This window comes from Triticum urartu, chromosome 3 (genome assembly GCF_003073215.2).
Source record: "Triticum urartu cultivar G1812 chromosome 3, Tu2.1, whole genome shotgun sequence".
In the NCBI taxonomy this organism is placed as follows: domain Eukaryota; kingdom Viridiplantae; phylum Streptophyta; class Magnoliopsida; order Poales; family Poaceae; genus Triticum; species Triticum urartu.
In genome coordinates, this window is record NC_053024.1 from 91,506,161 (window position 1) to 91,513,512 (window position 7,352).

Here is a 7,352-nt window from a genome sequence, read left to right on the forward strand (position 1 = left end):
GTTCTGCGTCGGCAGAGGCCGGCCCCGCGCATACCTCAACCGCCATTGGGCCGACCGGAGACCAGGACGGTCCAAGGAGTGAGGGGCTACGTGACCAGTTAGGCTCCTAAGTCGCGATGCTCAGGAGTCCCCCTTGACGTGTGAACAGCATATAGGGAGAGTTCGTGAGGATAGATTAATGTTCTACGTCGGCAGAGCCTGGCCCCGCGCATACCTCAACCGCCATTTGGCCGACCGGAGACCGGGACGGACCAAGGAGTGAGGGGCTACGTGACTAGTTAGGCTCCTGAGTCGCGATGCTCAGGAGTCCCCCTTGACGTTCAAACAATTTCCATACCTTCCCTCACCGAGGCCTCGGGAGGGGCGCGCGACGCCCAGGTCCGGGGGACCTGGTTGGGTGGTGTGCGCTTGGGCGTGACCCGAGCGCAGCCCCCGTGCCCAGCCCCCTCGCGCGACTCTCCCGACGGAAGGCGTCGTGGTGAGGCTGGGCACTGAGCTCTGGGCTCCCTGAGGTTGGTACGACCGTGGGGTCGCCCTCAGTTGTTTATCACCAGCGCGGAGCACAGTGCTTCCACTTGTGCACGGGCATAGCCGCTCCTCGGCAGTGTCGATAGCCAGTGCGGAGCATGGAGCTTCCACTTGGGCGTGGGATGGGGTGCCCCCTCCGGGAGGAGCCTCAGGGGCGTGTACAGCCCCGCCCTGACATGTGGCTTGCACAGCAGGGCTGCGAGGGGTATCTGGGCACTTGTGAGCCAGCGCGGGACTCACGAGGCCCTACCTCAAGGCGGGTTGCGCCTGGTCTTGGGTCTTGGTGACTGTATGTCCCTACAAGGCGGTTAGATGCAAGCACTGTACGTCCTCAGGTCCCGGCCCTCGAGCGAGCTCAGCCGCCGCTGGTATGCCAGGTCGTGATGCCGTGGTCAAGGCCAGTGGGTGAGGGCTGGAGAGCCAGTAAGAGCTCCTGAGTCGCGATGCTCGGGAGCCCCCCTTTTAACGTGCAAGCGGGTTGCATGGGATAAACAGACCCGCGGCGGGCGGCAACCGAGCAGGCGATAGCCATCGGCAGGTTAAGCATGAAGAGCAGATCGACTTGGATAAATGCAGGAAGATACATGCCACTAGGTCTGGCCCAAGCGGCTTAGGGATGATGCAGCCCGAGGGGCGCCCCAGCAAGGTAAGCTAAAGACTTAAGCAAAAGGGATACATGCCACAGGGACGGACCCGTGTGGCCTGGGAATAATGCAGCCCGAGGGCCGCTCCCAGCTTAAATGAACTTGGAAGATGTCACCTGGTTCTGTAGACGAAGTAGAGTTGGTGCAGCTGAAGCCATGCGTTGAAGGAATGGCTCCTCATGAGCCATCGGGACCCTGAGCCTCAGGAGGCTCTAGGGGCTCAGGAGGTTCCCTGAAGACCATCCCCATCTCCTCCAGAACGGCGTGGAACCTGGCCTCCTGAGCCGCCAGGACTTGCCGCACGTTGTGCTTATAGGCCGACGCCACGCTCGGCAAGCCGAAGGGCATGCAAACGTAGCTGTGTGGTGGACCCTCACAGCGGCCCGCACGTGATGGCCAGAAGCGTTCCTGAGATGCGGCCCTATTGAGCCTTGGGACATCGACATAGACGCGCAACTCAGCACCCTCGCCTGGATGGTGAGTCGCACTCCATGAGCGACTATCGCCGCGCATGGCTCTTGCGTCTTGTAGCTCTTGGGTGGTCTCGGTGATGAACTCCTGAGCGGTGGGCACTCCTTGCCTTGTGCTCTCCTGAGGGTTGTGTGCCGCGAAGCACGCCTCCAAGTGGTGCCCAAGAGCCTCCCTCGTGAGGTTGACAAGGTCTGAGGCCCTCCAAAAGAGAGCCCCTCGAGTCCTGCCTGAGGAGGGTGCCGGGCGCGCTTTCCTATGCGGTGGAGGGAGGCGCCCCTGGAGCAGGCGCTGATCCTGATGAGGCACCTGACGCGACGCCATCTTCTTGGGGTCCTGCACGGTGCGGTAGCTTCCTCTTGGGGATGGTCTTCGGAGGGCCTTCACTTCTCCTGTCAGGATTGTTGATTGCTGCGGCTTGGAAGGCACACTCAAGGGAGCACACCGCATCCCTTTCTTCACATGGGACCGTGATGATTCCCCCGCTTCCTGGCATCTTGAGAACGTTGTAGCCGTGGTGATTGACTGCCATGAACTTCACTAGGGCTGGATACCCGAGGATGGCATTGTACGGCGGGCGGATGTGCGCGACGTCGAAGTTGATGAGCTCGGTGTGGTAGCTCTTGCGCTCCCCGAAGGTGACAGGCAGGCGGACTTGCCCTATCGGTGTGGTGGAACCGTCAGTCACTCCTAAGAAAGGCTTGGTTGGCTGGAGATACTCATAGGGCACTTGGAGGTTGTCGAACGTGTCAACGGATAGGACGTTGAGCCCTGCGCCGCCGTCGATGTGAGTCTTGGTGACTTGCACATTGCTGATGACTGGGGAGCACAGCATAGGGAGTGCACCAGTGGTGGCTGCGCACTTGATCTGGTCCGCCGAGTCGAAGGTGATTGCGCATTGGGACCACCTGAGCGGGCGCGTGGCCTCGAGCTTGGGGAGCGCCGCGTTCACCTCGCGAGCGAACTGTTTGAAGATGCGCTGAGAGGCTGGGGCCTAAGCACTGCCCAAGATGCAAGCGATCGCACGCGGTTCCTGGAAGCCCCCAGCCCCCTCGTCCTAGTGGTGGTCGTCGTTCCTTCTTGGTGGCGGCAACGGGGGAAGACCGGCGTTGCCCTGGGGGCAATCCTCATGAGGCGGGTCCCTCCAGGTGCCCTCGCGAGGTTGGTCCTGCCAGCGGTCCTCACGAGGCCGGTCGCGCCACTCCTGGCGCAGGCCACGATCGTCCCAGCATCCGCCTCCGCATCCTCCTCCGCGGTCGTAGCCCCGGTCGTTGCGCTCGGGGTGTCGACCGAAGCGTCCTTCCCGTATGGCTCTGAGCTCTTGGCAGTCGCTGGTGTTGTGGGTGTTCAGGTTGTGGAAGGCACAGAACGGACGGCCGTTCTTGAATGACTCGGGCTGATCTCTGCCTCGCTTGGTGTCGGGCTCTGCTGCGAGCACTACTGCCTCTTTGCACTTCACGTCCTTGGCCTTGGTCTTCTTCTCCTCCATTCCTGCAGCTGGCAGCTCAAGGAGAGACAGGCTCCCCTCCTCAGCTCTTGCGCACTTGGTCGCCAGGTTGAACAGCTCCTGAGATGTACAAAGCTCCTCATGGATAGCCAGCTCTTCCTTCATCTTGACATCGTGGACGCCGTCTGAGAACACGGAGATGATGGCTTCGTCTGTGACCTTGGGGATCTTGAAGCGTGTGTTGTTGAAGCGCTGGATGTACTTCAGGAGGGTCTCTCCTGGCTGTTGCTTGATGCGGCGTAGATCGCCCGCAGCCGGTGGGCGGTCACAAGTGTCCTGGAAGTTGGCGACGAAGCGATCGCGCATCTCGTCCCAGGAGGAGATCGAGCCGTGCTGCAGGTTCAGGAGCCAGGAGCGGGCCCCATCCTTGAGAGCCATGGGAAACCAGTTCGCCATGACTTTTCCGTCGCCGTTGGCCGCTTCAATGCTCAGCTCATAGAGCTGCAGGAACTCCGCAGGGTCGGCGGTGCCGTCGTATCGAGGAGGCAGATCTGGCTTGAACTTGCCTGGCCAGGCGACGCTACGCTATTCGGGGGTGAAGGCACGGCAGGCAGCCGTGGTCGCCGGGGCCCGCTTCTGAGGCAGAGCTTGGTCTTGGCGAGGTCCGCGTTGCGCCACTGCAGGCGGCACGCGGTCTTGACGAGGTGGCGCGGGGAGCGCCGGTGCAGCTTCTCGCGGCCGGGGATTTCTTGGCAGCTTCTTTCTTCACGCGCGGGCGCCGGGCGCGGTGGATCACGCCGCGGAGGCGCGCGCCTTGGTGCCAAGGCACCGTCTTGGGGTCGAGGCGGTGGATGCATGCCATGAGCCCCGTCGCCCGTGGTTGGTTGAGGGGGAAGCATAGAGTGGGACGGCGTCAGAGAGCCCCCTACGACACGGACGAGCTCGGCGACGCGGTCGAGCCACTCCTCGTAGAGGTCGTCGATGGGGCGGTAACGCAAGAGCTCATTCGTCGCGATGAGCGCGGCCCGTTCCTCCATGGGAGTGCAGTGCGCGTGGGACAAAGAACTAGCAGGGGTGAGTGATGGAGTAGCGGTGCGGCCGTCCTGCCGCACTGAAGGATGAAGCGAGGACGCCTGCTGCTCGTTCCCCGCCGGGCCGGTGACAGCGTTGACAGCGGGAGACGGAGAACGACGAGGCGGCCCACCGACGGGAGCCGTCTGAGCGACGTGGGCGGCGAGGGCAGCCCGTCGCTCAGCTTGAGCACAGCGAGCGTCCGCCATGGAGACAACGGAGCGACGGAGCAATGAACTGATGGAAGGGAAACTACGGCGCACCCGTACCTGGTGCGCCAAATGTCGGATGTGGGGTTCGGCTAACCCTTAATGTTCTAGCACTGGGGTGCGTGCAAAGGCTTTCCCTCCTACCGATCAACGCTCTTGCTCGCTAAGATCTTGCGGACGAACTCGACAAACTCGCAACACAGGAAGACACGGGGTTTATACTGATTCGGGCCACCGTTGTGGTGTAATACCCTACTCCAGTGTGGTGGTGGTGGATTGCCTCACGGGCTGATGATGAACAGTACAAGGGAAGAACATCCTCCTGAGGTTGAGGTGTTCTTGTGCTTTCGGACTTGTGGTGTGTAGATTCCCTCAAGCTAAGATGAGATGCCCCTACTATGGTGGTGGCTAGTCCTATTTATAGAGGCCCTGGTCCTCTTCCCAAATATTGAGCGGGAAGGGAGCCAACAATTGCGGGCTAATTTGAAGGGGGGCAGCTAGTACAAGCTATCCTCACAAAAGGTAGTCTGCGCCTGTGAAAGGCTTTGTGGGTGACGCTGTCTTGGGCTCCACAATGACCTCCGTCTTGCCGTCCTTCTGGTCTTGGTCTTGTTGCACCGAAATGGCAACCTTTTCCTGATGCCTCGGTACTCCGCGGCTGCGCTTGCCCCCTTTGCACCAAAGAGGAAACAAGGACGCGGCACGCGCTGGCGCACGCCTGGCGCCCCTCTAGTGTCGATCGTCATGACTCACATAACGAGAGCCTCGTGAGATTTGCACCGCCTTGATATCTCCGCTCCTCGTGAGCCTGCCTGGCTCGGCAACTCCAGAGGAGGTCTTGCATCGTCCGCCTCGCGAGGGTCTTGGATGCTTTGTTGATGAAGATGGGTCGTACGGCCTGCTGGCTCTGCCACGCCATGGGCCGCAGGCAGGCAAGTCTGGAGACCCCCGTTCCCAGAAGGCCTACAGGGTGTCTATGAAATTTGGAGAAATTAAACTCATGGGATACATCCGCAAAACTTACACTAACAATTTCTTTCTTGCAATCTATCTTAGCATTGACAGTGTTAAAGAAAGGTCTACCAAATATAATGGGACAAAAATCATCTTATGGGGAACAAAGAACAAGAAAATCAGTAGGGTATTTTATTTTCCCACACAAGACTTCAACGTCTCTAACAATCCCAATTGGTGAGATAGTATCTCTATTTGCAAGCTTAATAGTAACATCTATATCTTCTATCCCAGCAGGTGCAATATCATTCATAATTTCTTGATATAAAGTAAAGAGAATTGCACTCACACTAGCACCCAAATCACATAAGCCATGGTAACAATGATCCCCTATTTTAACAGAAACAATAGCGTGCCAACAGTAGGTCTATGTTTATCTTTATTATCGGGTCTAGCAATTCTAGCAGCTTCATGACAGAAATAAATAACATGCCCATCAATATTATCGACCAAGATATCTTTAACCATAGCAATATTAGGTTCAACTTTAATTTGCTCAGGGGGTGTAGGTGTTCTAGTATGACTCTTACGAACCACAGCTGAAGCCATATCATGTTCCTTTATCCTAACGGGGAAAGATGGTTTCTCAATATAAGCAGTAGGAATAACAGGATCAACATTATAAGTAAAAGTTCCTTATTCAACTTTAATAGGTTCTACTACTTTCACTTCAATGGGAGGATGATATTTAAACCACTTCTCTTTAGGGAGATCAACATGAGTAGCAAATGATTCACAGAAAGAAGCTACTATCTCAGAGTCAAGTCCATATTTAGTGCTAAATTCACGAAAAGTATCGGTATCCATAAAAGATTTAACACAATCAAACTTAAGGTTTATACCTGACACCTTACCTTCGTCGAGTCTCAATATTAAGAGTTGTGTTTAATTCTTTCTAATAAATCTCATTTGAATTCAATAGTCTTCTTCATAAAAGAACCAGTACAAGAAGTATCGAGCACGGATTGATCATTACGAGAAAGCCGAGCATAAAAATTCTGAATAATAATTTCTCTTGAGAGCTCATGCTTGGGGCATGAATATAACATTGACTTAAGCCTCCCCAAGCTTGAGAGATACTTTCTCCTTCACGGGGCCAAACATTATAAATACAATTCCGATCATGATGAACCAGGTGCATAGGATAAAACTTCTGATGAAATTCCTATTGCAATCGGTTGTAGTTCCAAGTCCCAATATCATAGCATAGACTATACCATGTCAATGCCTTCTCCTTCAAAGATAAATGGAAGACCTTCTTCTTGACTTCATCCTCGGGAAAACCTGCAAGCTTAAATAATCCACAAACTTCATCCACATAGATTAGATGCATATCAGGATGTAAGGTTCCATATCCTGCATAAGGATTAGCTAGTAGTTTCTCTATCATACCCGAAGGAATTTCATAATAAATATTTTCAGTAGCTTCAGTAGGTTGAGGAGCAACTTCTTGCTCTACCGGTCGAGGTGAAGATACCCTGAACAAGCCCATCAAAGGATGATTCTCCATAGTAATAGGTGACAGTAAATTTCAGCACATAATATAAATGTTTCCTTACCAAATTCCACTCACCAAAGGCGCTTCACTCCCCGGCAACGGTGCCAGAAAAGAGTCTTGATGACCCACAAGTATAGGGGGTCTATCGTAGTCCTTTCGATAAGTAAGAGTGTCGAACCCAACGTGGCGCGGGAGGAAATGACAAGCAATCTTCAGCAAGGTATTCTTTGCAAGCACTGGAATTATCGGTAACAAGTAGTTGTGTGATAAGATAATTCGTAAGGGGTAACAAGTAACAAGTGTAACTAAGGTGCAGCAAGGTGGCCCAATCCTTTTTGTAGCAAAAGACAAGCCTAGACGAACTCTTATATAAAGCAGAGCGCTCCCGAGGACACATGGGAATTATTTGCAAGTTAGTTTTCATCATGCTTATATAATTCGCGTTCATTACTTTGATAATTTGATATGTGGAT